This window comes from Candoia aspera, chromosome 2 (genome assembly GCF_035149785.1).
Source record: "Candoia aspera isolate rCanAsp1 chromosome 2, rCanAsp1.hap2, whole genome shotgun sequence".
Lineage (NCBI taxonomy): Eukaryota > Metazoa > Chordata > Lepidosauria > Squamata > Boidae > Candoia > Candoia aspera.
Window position 1 is genome coordinate 131,166,995 of NC_086154.1, and position 15,593 is coordinate 131,182,587.

At 39.2% G+C, this 15,593-nt stretch overlaps 1 protein-coding gene across 1 annotated transcript in view; it reads left to right on the plus strand.

The window, feature by feature from the left end:
- The first annotated feature begins 12,201 nt into the window (after positions 1-12,201).
- The window catches only part of LIMA1 (LIM domain and actin binding 1), a 56,914-nt gene continuing 53,522 nt past the window's right edge, over positions 12,202-15,593 (plus strand). Inside the window, exon 1 of the mRNA XM_063293625.1 lies at positions 12,202-12,254. The gene's annotated coding sequence lies outside the window, so the exon portion shown is untranslated. The remainder of the gene's footprint in view (positions 12,255-15,593) is intronic.

Genomic DNA, 15,593 nt, shown 5'->3' on the forward strand with positions numbered 1-15,593 from the left:
AAGCCTACTAAGTATATAAGTAGGTCTTATCTTTATCTTCTTAAAATTTAATATTAAAACTGGATTTTTCAATTTCCAATTTTGTTTCCATAATGAGTCTTCCTTACTTTTTTTTAACAAACTGGTATCTCTATATATCAAATTGTTGTGTTGCAATTTTAATTTAGCTGCCATTCTTACTACACACACACACACACAAGGTAGGTTTAAACATATATGGGGACAATGTATATCTTTGTCTCCCTCCCTCCCCTATTTTTAATCACTGTTTCTCCAGATACATTAGCTTCTTGTTCATTATAAAGATTCCTTGGAAGAATAATCAGGTGTTCTGGCATGCCTATTTCTATTAATATGTTCTACACGCTAGCATAATCTACATGGTCAAAAGTCGCTGTAGTAAATTAAGCAAAGGTAAACCAAATAGTTGTATTATTTTTTTCCTCCAATATTCATCTTTCGTCCCTTTGTTTTTTCTGAAATTTGCCTATTTGGCAGGGAGGGACATACATGACAGCCCAGGACTTGCCACGAACTCTGGAATATACAAATGGGAGTCAAATGAGTTAGTATTGAATAAGAATGCGGCGTTGTAAAGCAGTAGTGAATCTTAATACTTCACAACATGCCTTGGAATCTCCTAGCTCTATACAAAGATGAGGAACTGTTGCTTTCCAAACGTTGCTGAAATTCAACTCCCAGTAGGGTGGCCATGCTTACTGTGGCTGCTGGGAGAAACACTCAGTGTGATCTGGAAGGCCACAGGTTCCACTCCTCTGTTGACAGTGCCTAGGAGCTGGTCTCAGTTTACTCTCACTGATAGTTGCCTGCATTCCAGGCTCTGTCTGTACAAGTTCAGAAATTGTTCTGCAAGGCTTTTCTTTCATTTTTCTTACTGTAATTTGAATCTGGATGGTTAATATATGCTACATAGAAATAAAACTTCAGCACTTTTCAATAAGTAAAAACCAAGAAGGCCTAACTTCTAGGAAAATATGGCTATGATGGGAGATTTAATATGAAATACACTATTTTTTCCCTTTCAGCCACCAAGACAACACGAACTTTCTAAGAACACTGAAATCCATTGGCAATTACCTAACAATGTCATTTTAGCCACCATGGATATTGAAGCACTATACATCATCACCCACTCCCAACAGAGACTTCAAGCCATCAAAAATATCATCAGACTGTGTGATTTTGTACTTACCCATAACTACTTTGGCAATGGCATATATCTGCAGATCTATGGTACTGACACACATATGGCTCTACAATATGTCACCATCTTCATGGCTGATCTAGAACAGTATTTTCTCAACTATACCCCTGAAATCCTCCTTAGTTGAGATTCATTGATGACATTTGCATTATCTGGACTCATGGAAATGAATCTCTCATCAAATTCCATCATGATCTCAACAACTTATAGAGAGCCAGTTTGGTCTAGTAGTTAAGGCACCAGGCTAGAAACCAGGAGACTGAGTTCTAGTCCTGCATTAGGCATGAAAGCTGGCTGGATGACCTTGGGCCAGTCACTCTGTCTCAGCACAACTCCCCTCACAGGGTTGTTGTTGTGGGGAAAATAGGAGGAGGAAGGAGTATTAGGTCTGTTCCCAGCCTTGAGTTATTTATAAAAATAATAAAGGCGGGATAGAAAATACATAAAATAAAAAATAAAAAAACTTCCACCCAATCTTCAACTTCAGCTTCAAAGTACAGTAGGTGAAACTAAATTAACAAATAATGACTCCCTTTGGCTAGACCTGGAGTTATAAACCACACAATGGAGACATAAACACCACATTATATAGGAAACCTATGGATTGCCATGCATACCTACCTGCTTCCAGCTTCTATGCAGAACACACCACCAATCTATCATCTATAGCCAGGCTCTATACAACAACCATATTTGTTGTGATGCGCTTGGCTGAGATGCTCAATTTATAGAATTAAACTACTCACCCAATAAGATTAATAGACAAATCATTAGAGCCAGATTGATCCCCAAGGAGGACCTATCACAAAAATAAAGCAACAATACACTGGTTGTCACCTACTGTCATGTTCACCGTTGCGGTGTTTATACATCGTAACGGTTTACTTGCCAAGGTGCTGATACATGTGCTGGCTGGGAGGGTGCTGCTGAGAGCCTTGTACTCAAGACGTGCTGGACTGTGCCAGGGAGGAATGTGTTTGGGCTATCTCTTAAATGTCAAGGTCTTTTTACCCGTTGATCAGCAGAGCTCGTTAGGAGCACCTGGGAATGGGGTTGTACTGTATGCGAAGGAGGGGGTGGGCTGATGTTTGAAACGATGATATTTAGTTTGAGTTTAGGCGCGCTTTTCTCATTCTCAGCTTTTTACCTGTTTGCACTCTTTTCTAAATAAACCCAGAACCTGAACTGTGATTTTGAGTCTGAGAGTTTTATTTGGAATAAGGCAATCATCACATAAAGCTGAGAATCATTACTTCAAACTAGCCTCGCACCCTTTACCGGAAAATTTCCTTGTGAAAGGGGGACTAGCGATGGCAGAAGGGGGAAAGGATCCTACGGAGTTCGAGGAGGAAACAGGGCAACTTCCAGAGTTGATGTTCCTGAGCAGGGACCCAAGCCCCGTCCCACCCCACCCCACACCCCAGTCGGGGGACTCCAACTCTACCACAGGATCAAAGAAACCCCCGGCGGACGATGTGACGGGACAAGAACAATTTTTATGGGATGCCCTGACGGACCCCCGGCCCGGCACATCACGCTCCACCTGGAAGCTCCGCTGGCCCAACACTCCGAGGGGGGTGTGCCCAGATGTGTCGGGGAGCCCGCTACCTGAGGGGCTGGGGCTGGAGGACTCCGCCACACCGGATAGAATCAGGGTCCTGGAGTCCAAAATCGAATCGATGGAACACGTCTTGCGCTCTATGTTGGCTGCCTTTGGGGACCTAGTGAAACTTGCCCGAGGTCCGGGAGCAAGCGGGCTGCCTAGCCTCCCGCCCTCACCGTCACAGACTGCTGAAAGGAGAAGCCAACCACGTGACTTTCCATCAGGTCCGCGTGGGTCCACTCCCATTGGGGGGGGGCCTAGTCGTCCATCCGCTGGGGTCCCACAGCTTGGAGGCACTCCCCGGGATTTCCCGGTAAAGTTTGATGGTGACCCCGCTAACCTCTCTTTCTTTCTCACCAATGCCGCCAGTTACATCAGACGCCATGGCCACCTCTTTCCTTCAGAGGAAGAAAAGATCTCGGCGGTGGCCACAAAGTTGAAGGGCAGGGCGGCTGACTGGTATGTCCAGCTGGCAGAGATTGAGAGCCTTGTACTCAAGACGTGCTGGACTGTGCCAGGGAGAAATGTGTTTGGGCTATCTCTTAAATGTCAAGGTCTTTTTACCCGTTGATCAGCAGAGCTCGTTAGGAGCACCTGGGAATGTGGGGTTGTACTGTATGCGAAGGAGGGGGTGGGCTGATGTTTGAAACGATGATATTTAGTTTGAGTTTAGGCGCGCTTTTCTCATTCTCGGCTTTTTACCTGTTTGCACTCTTTTCTAAATAAACCCAGAACCTGAATTGTGATTTTGAGTCTGAGAGTTTTATTTGGAGTAAGGCAATCATCACACCTACATCTCACAGCTCAAACCACTCAAATGCATTATTAATAAACTATAGCCCCACTGGACAATGACACCGTACTTTCTCAGGCATTGGATGGTAGGCCCATATTTGCATACAGACAACCACCCAACCTGAAGTAGATTCTTGCAAGTAACTACAAGACAATTATGCTAACAAACAATGACACTGCAACAAACTCAGATGCCTATGTTGCCCCCACATTTAGATCAACAACACCATCACAGGCCCAACAATTTCACACACAAGATTAGAGGGCCTTCACATGCTTTTCCTCTAATGTAATATACACCATTATCTGCCAGCAATGCTCCTCTGGATTTTACTTAGGATGAACAGGGCAAATTTTGTGCAAAAGGATTATTGGACACACATTTGATATCAGGAATCAAAACAAGGACAAAGTTATATCAGAGCATTTCAACTTCAAAGGCAGTCCATTTCTGATCTAAAAGTACCCATTTTAGGAAAAAGAAACTTTAATAGCATACTGTAATCAAATGCTGTACTCACATGCATCAGAAGTTTTAGGTTATCTTAGGTCTCAATACACACAATTATTTTTTAGCACATTTCAATTGTTAATTGATAAGGTCAATTAACATGTCAATTGCATGTGAGATGTATCTGCATAACTGTCTATGTCAGTTTAGCCACTTCATGCATCTGATGAAGTGAGCTGCAGCTCACAAAAGTTTATGCCTTTTAATAAAATTTGTTAATCTGAAAAGGAGCTACCAGACCCTTTCTGATTTTTGGCTACTATAGACTATAGACTAAAGCAGAAAAAATAGATATTGTAGGATAAATGTCATGTTAGACATTTATCCTACAATATCTACTTTTTCTGCTTTAGAAATTGTTTTCTTTTTCTCCTTTATTTCATTATGAGTTTGGGGCAGTACAACTGTGAGGAATCTGGGAAAGATACAGAACAACACAATTGGTTAACATTTAAACAAAGTATTGTAATTAATTGACTTTTACTAAATAATTTTAAATGGTTTATAAACAGGTTCACTTGATTCTGCAGAGTAGCTATAGCGAGTCAATACTTGCTGGGTATTCTGCACCCCCTTCCTTTGGTTCCTGCAGCTGGACCATGAAATTCAGTACTATGAGATGTAATCCATTTGGCCTTAGAGATCTGAATGCATTTAAATCAGCCAAGTTTTCTCTTATAGTATCCTTGTCTATCTTAAGCCCCAGTTTTAAGCTCCTCCCAGTGATATAACAATGTTCAGCTAGTGCTCCATATCCCATCTGAGATAAGATAGAAGTTAAGAAGTTCTGCCTTCTCATTATAATCCATTACCAATTTGCTACTTTCTCCTTGTAATTACTCTCTTTGGCTTTCCTTTTTTCTTTTCCTGAGCTTTAGTATTTCTAACAGCATTCCTACAGTTTCTGGAAACTACCATATAAAATTTTCTTTGATTATGTTCCCCTCCTTTCATTTCCTACATGTGTTCCTCTTTTTCTTCCACAGTTTAGAGAACTCTGCATATTTTCTTAAGTCAGGCAGACTAGAGGCTAAAACTCTAAAACAAACCTTCAATAATAATTGGCTCTGACCAAGAAAAATTGGACCTCCATTTTGGTAACAGACATTTTCTACTCTCTAACTACCACTGCCTTATCTATAGTCGGGGTGATGTTTCCTCCCTGCACATTATAACCTAGTTATGCAACTTTTATGCATTCATTGGAAGTCCTACTTCCCTTATACATTGGAACAATATTCCTGAATGTTTTAGATGGTTTTCAATACCACTACTGAAAATAGTATCAATACAAGACAAACAACAGGACACATTCCCTATAGTAAATCATTGATTATACAATTTAGCAGCTTCTCTTCAGAGGCTAATCTAAAAGGTAGACCTTTCTCCACTGAATCTGGGTCCATCTCCATCTGCCAGCCCTCTTTACACAAATTTAGAGGAGAAATAATAGTGGCATATCCCAGTAATTCAACTAAATTGCATAGAATACACATAAAGTACAATAACTAACGTCTATTTTCTATCATATTTACAGGTAGTCCTCACTTAACAACCATCTGTTTAGTGACAGCTCAGACTTACAATGGTGTTGGAAAAAACGACTTACAACTGGTTCTCACGCTTATGACCGTTGCAGCATCCCCGCAGTCATGTGATCACGACTTAGGCGCTTGGCAACTGGTTCGCATTTATGACTGTTGCAGCGTCCCATGGTCATGTGATTGCCATTTTCAACCTTCCCAGCTGGCTTCTGGCAAGCAAAATCAATGGGGAACCAGGTGATTAGCTTAATGACCACATGGTTCGCTTAACACCCGCAGTGATTCATTTAACGACCGCCGCAAAAAAGGTCGTGAAATTGGGTTGGATTCGCTTAATCAATGCTGCACTTAGCAACCAAAATTCCAGTCCCAATTGTGGTCATTAAGTGAGGACTGCCTGTATTCTCATAAAGTCACCAGGCTTTTTAGCTACCACCACTGATGAAACCCATGGACTGGTAAAGAGTCTATCTTTAGTCTGAGCACGTTGTTGACTTCTTATGATATTCAATATCTTACCGTTTACTATGTATGGATCCAATGTTTCAAGAAACTTGTCTTTCCTGGCTGACTGCTGAAGGTGTCTTTAAACCTTTGCATCTTTAAACCTTTTGCAATCTTTGTCACAGTCACTTATGGTCTTCCTCTGCAAAGTATTTGTCCCACTGGATCTGGTCCACACCATACTTCTCTGTTGTTGCATCCAGTAAGTCTGGACTGTTGAAATCAGTTTTATAGAATTTTTGGATATAGCTGCCACAGATGCAGTTCTGGCATTACAGTTTGTGCATATTAACATGTATTATTTTAGCCATTTGGCTTGAGTTTTTCAGGTGGACCACATATAAAAGTTCTTCCAGCCTTTCTTGCATGAAAGAAGAATTTTTCCATCCAACATTTATATTATTGGTTTTAAGGGGAAGGAAAATCTTCACTTCATTCCCTATTTGAAACTTTCTAAGGCTAGCTTTCTTTTTGTACTAATGCATCTGGGAATTCAGTGATCTGGCTAGATTTTGCTCTACAAACCTCATCACTGCCTTTAAGTCTTCTCTGATTTTTAAAACATGCTTTGTTAAGTCTTACTATTTTCTTTGTCCTAATATTTTTCTCATTTCTAATTGGTTAACTTGGTATGGGGATTCTTCTTCATTCAGAACTAATTGAGCTGCTATCTCTGACACTTTTAAAGTAGTGTCAGGAGCCAGGTCCTTAACTTCCACCTTCAGCTAATGAGGTCACTGTGAACGAAACTGGTCTAGCCCTACTATTTCTATCATCTTCTCTCACAAATTCACCTTAGCCCCTTCTCTCCATTTCCTCATCAACTGATAGGTTGTGAGGCAAATTCAATAAAAGATGTTCATGCTTTCAGTTGTAAGGTGTTATACTTTCTAAACAAACCAGGACCCATTTAAAATTTCTTATAAACTGCTTGTTGAATAGCTCCTAAGAGTTTGGTTATTCCTATAGAATGTCATCACAGATTGCTGCTAGTTCTCCTTGGTTAGGAATAAATTTCATAAATTCATAAAATCTTTTTCTTAGACTTCCCATCTTTCAGCAGCTCTTTCAGTATTGCTCGGAAAAGTATAGGCATGCATATGGTAAAATCCTTGGGAGTGATTTAATAGGATGTTGTACATTTTGCTGAAACATTTCTCTCCCAGGTCTCCTTTGTTCCTCTTGTTCCCTCAGTTTTTCAGTTTCTAGCTGTCTGTCAATATATAGTTTCTCCCTCAGATATTCCAAGTATTCTCTTTTTGGTTGCACCTGTTTTGTTACCTCTTTCTCTAAATTTTCCTGCAATATGGTTTGTTTTGTGAGACGAAGCCTCATCTCTTCTACAAACACACCTTCGTGAGGGAATCCTCTTTCCATTTCCTTTCCTTTCTTTCTTTTATTTCCTTCATTTCTCTACTACTTCCTTCCTGAGGGAAACCTTTCTTACATCGTTTTACTAAAGACACCTTGTTCACTGAGCAAATATGACAGCCATTTTTTACCTTTTATGTTAAGAACCTCCTCTGTGTCCCTTTTTTTACTTAATGTTTCCAGTTATGTACTTACTGATATGCTTTACTTCACAAATTGCTATTATTTTGTCTCTCCACTGAGCTATGTTTCCTGATCCCCAACATCTAGAGTAGCTGCTCCGATCCCAGCACAGTTGCCAAATGTTGCAAACTCTCCCAGGTGTTGGTGTACTTTTCTTATTATCTTTTTGTTCTTTAAAATTTTGTTCTTTAAAATCCTATTAACAATGGGAGATCTCTGTGGAATTTGTCTTACTACCACCACCCTTTCCTGGTTGTGAAATTCTTTTCTTATTTTATTAAGGTGATATTTTTTGCAGGCAATATAACTAGGTGGAACACTGGTGATGATATACAGTAGACAGCATAGTCCACTCAATTAACATTTAAACAATGGAACCAATAGGCAGTTATTGGATAATTTTAAATTGTATATAATCAGGTCCACTTGATTCTATGGTGTAGCAATAGCCACTCCTTCTGGAATATAAAATGGGAGGAAGTGTCCTGCATTGCTATGCTTTGATTGGCAGTTCTACCAGCCAATCATAACATTTGGCAGCAGCCTACAGCCCACCTCTTCAAAATAATGTCACAAGTAGGTCTTTTACATTAATATTATTATTATTAATTTAGACCACATTACCCCCTCAAGTCCTGCTGTGCTGCCTCATCGTGGCCAATGGCAAGGAGGTTGGAAGATGTTCCTGGGAAGGATGTGAAGAATGCTGGTATTGTATGTCAAGAGTATATATTCCCAGCAGGGTCACCCCAGGTCTGAAGATCAACCCAACTGCCTAGTTAAAGCAAGCAGGCACCTATGTCAGGCACCAGCGATTTGGAAAGACTGGAAAGAGGCAGATGTTCATTTTAGGGACAATGGGAAAGGCATTATTTCATAATATATGGGAGAAGGCAATGATAAGCCACTCCTGTATTTCACACACACATACACAAAACAACCTAGGTAAACAATATAAAGTGTTCCAAGTTCTAGTGCCAGAAGATTCCCCCTCAGGTCAGATGGCAATCAACATACTACTGAGGAATAGTTGAGGATCTTTTGGAGTGCTAAAGGTGTTTATGACATGGCCAGATTAAAGTCTGTGATACATCTAGTTGCTGATACTGCCATGCATGAAAAGAAAATCTGAAGCTGCAAAGACAGAATTACAGTGGAACATGGAACACAAGAAGCATGAATTGTGGGAAAGCTCAACACACTGAAAGATGAGATGAATAAATGACACATTGACATCTTAGGAATCAGTGAACATAAATGGACTGGAATTGGACACTTTCAGCGAGAAGATCATACTGTTCACAATTCAGGATACAAAAAACAAAGAAGGAATAGTGTTGCTTTCATAGTCAGGAAGGATGTAACAAAGACAGCACTCAGGTACAATGCAGTTAATGACAAAATAATATCAATCAGAATACACTGAAATCAAATTGACTATATTATTGTTACAAGGAGGTAGAAGAGCTCAGTTATCACAGTAAAGATGTGGCCAAGGGCTGACTGTGGAACAGATCACACAAAGTCTCATCTGCGAAGTCAACAATTTCAAAATCAAGCTAAAGCAGAAGAAGAAAGCCAACCAGTTTTCCTAATAAGATCTTCAGCATATAGTCACCTTTTTCAAGGAGAACATCAGGGATCCCCTTGAAGTCCTAAACCTCATTGATAGGGAACCGAAGGAGGTGTGGAATGAAATTAAAGAAGTTGTTAAGGTTGACTGTGAAAGAGACTGCCAGTGATTAAGAAACAGAAGAAAGCAGACCAGAGGTCAAAATAAATGGTGAAAATTGCCAAGAAAAGAGAAGCCAAAGCAAAAAAAGACAAAGATCTCAAGAATTAACAAAGAATTTTAAAGAGCTGTTAGAAGAGACAAGAAGCAGCATTACAGTGATATCTGGAAAGATACTGAAGATGGAAACAGATAAACAAGGAAATTTTCTTCCAAAAGATTGCTGAACTCTAACCTAAACTTGCATTGGTATATCTGGTATAAGATAATAAATGATTCAAAGAAAATAAAACAATGTAGAAGTAGTATACTGAACTTCTGTATAGAAGGGATGTCAAAATCCAAAATACTTTGGAAAACATTCTATACTCACAAGGGCCTCTAGAAATACCTTAGAAAATGTACTATACTCACAAGAACCTCTAGAATATGAAGTTTGATCAGCCCTCTGGTTATTAATAAGTTGGAAGGCTAGAGGAATTCATGGAATATCTACAGAAATATGGCAAGCAACAGAAGAAAAATCAGTAAAGGTTCTGACCAAACTATGCCAGCAAATCTGGAGAACAACACTGCAGGCAAAAGACTGGAAGATGATTGTCTACATACCAATACCAAAGAAAGGACACTTGACAGTCTATATAAACTGTCATACAATATCCTTAATTTTACATGCCATCATAATAATGCTTAGGATCGTCCCATAAAGATTAGAACCCTACACAGAAAGAGAGATGCCAGATGTTCAAGGTGGCTTTAGAAAGTGCTGGGGAACAAGACACATTATTGCTGATGCATGCTGAATAATTGAGAAAGCCAAAGAATACCAAAAAGAAGTCTGCATGTGCTTCATTCATTATAGAAGGGCCTTAGATTGTGTCAGTCATATTAAGCTGTAGAATGCACTTAGGAAAATGAGAATCCCGGAACATCTCATTGTCCTCATGAAAACCTGTATACAGGTCAAGAAGTCATAGTCCAGACAAAACAGCAAAACAGACTGGCTCCAAGTTGGCAAAGGAAGGAGACAAGGCTTTCTACTCTTCCTTATTTATTCAAACTATATGCTGAATATATATTACAAGAAGCTGGATTGAAAGAAGATGAGTGTGATTTTAAAACTGTAGGAAGAAATATCAATAACCTGTGCTATGCTGATGACACTACTCTAATAGCTGAAAATGTGAATGATTTGCAATGAAATCAAATGGAAGTCTAGAGGTCCTTCTAGAAGTACAGTATTAGAAACTCTATTAATGAAAGACAAGAGGTCCACTGTAAATATAAGAAGACCAAATTAATAACAGCAGGCACAACAACCAGCCTTAGAGTTGACAATGAAAATACTGAAGTGGTGGGTAGCTTTTTGCCTTTGGGATTCACTATCAACAACAAAGAAACTAGCAGTCAAGAAATACACCACAGACTAGCATTTGGAAGAACAGCAGTGAAGGTCTTGGAAAAGATACAGTATTCAATTGCCATGATCGTCTATACAGGTACCTCAAAGATCAGAATTATATAGGCAATGGCTTTCCTGTAACGCTCTATGGAAACAAAAATTGGACCTTGAAGAAGCAGGACTGAAAGACTATAGATTTTTTAAAACTTTGGTCTTGGAGAAGACTTCTGAAAAGACCCTGGATAGCCAATAAAATTTAAAAAATGGATCAGAACAAATCAATTCACAGTTCTCACCAGAGGCACAAATGACCAAGCTCAGACTATAATACTTTGGAAACGTGATATGAAGACCTAGCTCTCTTAAAATATCTGTATTACCAGGAAGGGTGGAAGGAAAGAGAAAAAGAAGACCAGCAAAGTGGAAGGACTTGATTATAGTAGTGACGGTTGCTATATTATAATTACTGCACTACTATAATTATTTAATAGACCATAAGTAATCCTTTACATTGCACTCTGATGAAATGTGGTCTCTAAAAGGCAAATTAAATTTGTTTTTTTAGACTTCACAATCCCTAAAAGCAAGTCACACATAACAAAACTGAGTACTGTACTCAGAATCTCCCTTTTAATATGTATTTTTTTTTGTTTTCCTGTAAAATATATTTTCCTTTTTGTCTGCAACTTATGGACATGCTGCCTGGAAAACAGTGCTTACGAAAATGTTAAGGAATTAAGTTGTCTGCATCATACCTTGCACTTTTTGTGCAGATTTGAGATAATCTCAGAGTACCTACTGGCTGTGCATGCTCGTTTAGGGTTAACGTATCCATGGTTTACTCAGTCACTCATCTACTGAACCACAAACTAACGACGCTGGTTGGGGTTGCTAGATTAACGTGTGGTTGGCTAGTTTGATTCCGTGTAATGTGGCATCCCAACGAGCGAAAACTAGAGAGATTGTAGCCCATATTTGACAAGACTGATTAACGATTTAAAGAAACCAATGTAACTCCTTTGAACAGGAACCTCCCTAACCATTCATTTCTGAGGACAAATTTGTATTCGCTGAACTAGGCTGTTCCCCACGCAACAATGATACGGTTTACTCGATTTCTTTTACGAAATAACACACATGCGCGCTTCAAACAAAAAAAGAGAGAGAGGAAAACGGCGAGCATGCGCTAAAGAATTGGAAGAGGTTTGGATTGGAAAATGGCGGGGCGGGGCCAAAGGGCGGGTATAGGCGGCTCAGATTCCAAGGGGGGCGTGGTTATCTTGCTTCTTTACTTGGCGCCGGAGGTGCCTGCAGCCGGAGCTGAAGCGGCAGGTGCGCGTAGCTGAGAGGGTTGGGGAGCCGTCGCCGTTGTTGAGAGGTCGAGGTAGATGGAAAGAAATTATGTTTCGCTTATCTTGCTGGCATGCGTGACGTACATTTTTTTTCCCGCGGGGATGCCTTAATCTTGCTTTTGGAAGAAGTAATTCGTATCACTGTAGGATCAAGGCACCTATAGTGTGGTGTGTATAATATATCCGTTCTATGGAATGGGTAGCTGTTTTCCCTTAGTTGCGTCCTGTTCCTGAAATAGTTATAGGTTAAATAGTGAAATGTCATCCTCTCTCCTTCCTTTTATCCCTTTGGATGGGAGAAGAAAGTGCTGAGTACTATCAAAGAAAGCCTTGAATGTTTTAATTCAAGGGGGGCTTGGTATGTTACTGTTAAAAGAATGTAATTTATTGAGTTGGACCTAGTTGTCTGTAGAGAACTGGCCACTGGTGTTCTCTGACTGCTCAGATGCTTTAAATAAACAAATAGGAGGCGGTAATAGTCCAGCGGGTTAAACAGCAAAGGGTCTGCAAGCTCAGTTTGTAGGCAGTGTGTTTCTGGCCTAGAACACTGTTCTTTTGGTTTTTCTCAGAACGGGATTGTTTTTTCAGTCTTTAGGGTATTTTTGGTCCATACAGTGCTTTGTTATAGTTTCCCATTGAGAATGGCAAAAATATCCACAGTGTGTGGTGCTGTTGTGTATAAATAATTTCACTGTTAAATAATGGTACCTTTGGTCATACCACTGTCCTACTCTTGATGCTAAAATGATGATTAGAGATTGTTCATATTAACACTTTCAAAGGATTCTTATTGAATATGTGAAGCATATTTTCTTGTCTGTTCCTTGGTCATCAACTTTTCTCCTGGTTTAAAAAGGGTCTATAAATTCCTAGAGATTTTTATACAGAAAATCTTTAGGAAGAGAAATAATAGGCTTTGCAGTCTTCCATATTGCCATTCATTACGTACACCTTGATCTTGCCTTTTGGTTAGCAGTTTGAGAATACCAGATGTAGTTCTTTTGGACTTCAGTTTCTCAATATTAAACTAGTTTGTGCTCAATGTGCTGCAGAGGTCTATATAGAGATTTGAGTTTTTAAGATTTTGAATCTGTTGGGACAAGCAGTTATTGGGTTTTATGAAAAACAACCTAACTGGTTGTTTTTCAGCATTTTTCCAGAGCTTACTAGAATCTCTGATGTTAGGCCAACTTTCCCTGATGTATTGCCTTCCAGATCATTGGCCTTGTAGTTTCTAGATTACTGAGCATGCTGGCTGTGATCCTTGGTGGAGTTGCCCCAACATAACTGCAAGGATATTGTACAAGAATATTCTACTGGGAAAGATTGCCCTAGGAATTTTTGTGGTATCTTTTATGTAGGCTTAGTATAGTGCAAGGATGTTGGCCTATTGCTTCTAGTGCTGCCCTCTTAGTGAAGTGGTAATCACTTCTCCCTTTGGCTAATAGTAAATAAGTGTTCTGCTTTCTTATTCCATCAATATAGTACTAATTGGTGGAATACTTACAAGAAAGCAAGTTAGAAAAATTCTTTCTTGATAAACCAGTATTGTTTGTTTTTAATTATTTATTGGATTTGTTAAGGCAGCCCAACTCCAAGAAGCCTATAAAATAAAATGTACTTGGGAATTGCTGTGATGTCTGAAAAAGAGTAGAATTGGTTGATGCTGTAAATGTCAGCTTATTCGAGCACTGACTGAATTCTTAACCAAAGGGGGATGAGAAAAGGTATAGAAAAATGACTGACTTATACATTTGCCTGCAGCACCTGTGTGGAGGCTATTCTATGGCTTGTTAAAGCTCAGAATGTGCCTTTAAAATTCAAAAATTTCTTCTGATCAATTTATGTCCTTGACTCACCTCTCTCCCTGAACACTGGAATTCACTCTAGGCTGCATAGTGCAAATGAGGGAGTGGTTGCTAATACCCAGTGTTTTTTTTTTTGTTCATAAAGGGAAAATCTCCAGAGTAATGTTTGTTAATTGATAATGGCTCAAAATACTGAGGGCTACCTCTGACCTGGAATCTTCAATATATCCTAATATTTGATATTATGTTTGTGTGTATATAGGTAAACATTGTAACATAATATAGCTGTTGGCTATGGTATAAAGTTACAGCATACTTCAGTAGGAGTGTTCTAGCCTGCATTCAAACATCACATTAAGCCATAATATGCTTTGCTTTGATTTGCCATGATGGGTAAACCCAATGATTAAGAATTAGGTTCAAATCAGGCTACTATGAGTAGCCTCTCCACCCACCCCCTCAGTCAATTGTCTGAGCTTAATGTTCCAAATCTGAGTCTTGTTATCCAAAATTTCAAATAGTCTAACCTGTTTTGTTAGCTTGAAACTGATGTTTTGTTAACTATATCTGGATAACCAATGCTAATTTAACCATTGTTTGTAAACATATCCCAGTAGTGTGGGTCACATATTGTGCTAGTTATAAAGCGTTGTCTGCAAAGTACAAAAGGTAGCTTTATACAATACTGTACAGTAAGCAAAATCCAAAGAAAGCACATTGTGGCTTAGTTTGATGTATATGTCACTTAGTTCACATATTACCTTAAACCATGGTTGGTTAACATGTTTTTAATAACCATAAGTTGTTTGTACCACAGCATGCACTAAGACATAAACCGTTGTTTTATAAGTCATGGTGACTGAATTCACACACAATGGTGAGCCACACACAAAACTGTATGTTTGCTTAGCATAATATATCAGCTCAAGCTCTATATCATAATCATTTTAAAATTAATCTTGTGAAAGCAACTGTCCAGAAAAAAAATGCAATTTAAGGAGAGACTCAGTTCTCGTATGGACCAAGCACTGAAAGTGTCTCTAGTTAGCAAAAGAGTTAAGCCTGTTAGTGGCAGAAGCAGGTAATTGTACTATTGCAGATGTCTCTAATTTGTGCCATAAATATTGCTGCTGGAAACAAGAAGCCCTTTTATTAAGGGTGTTAAATGACGACCTTGTATCCAAACATGAATCTCCAGATTCAGTAGGGATCTGTTGTCAGCTATTTTGCCAAATCCTAATAGCAAATGTCTTTTTACTCTGTTTTGATTTACTTGGATTAAATGTTCTATTATCTGGAATAGGATATTTTGAAGAAATTTATATATTATCATTGTGTATTGCATGGCCACTAGGAACACTCTCTCTGGAAGGAGGGAGGCTTACAGAGTGCTGCATCACTTATATCTAAGTTACATTTCCTAAACCTGGGAATTCCTGAGTGAGTTGGGAATACACTTCCAGAATTAGCAACCAGCATTCCCATGCTTGTGTGGAGTGCTGGAAAGTACAACCCTAATAAATCTACAGGGCACCAGATTCAAGAAGGCTGGTTTAAACTATG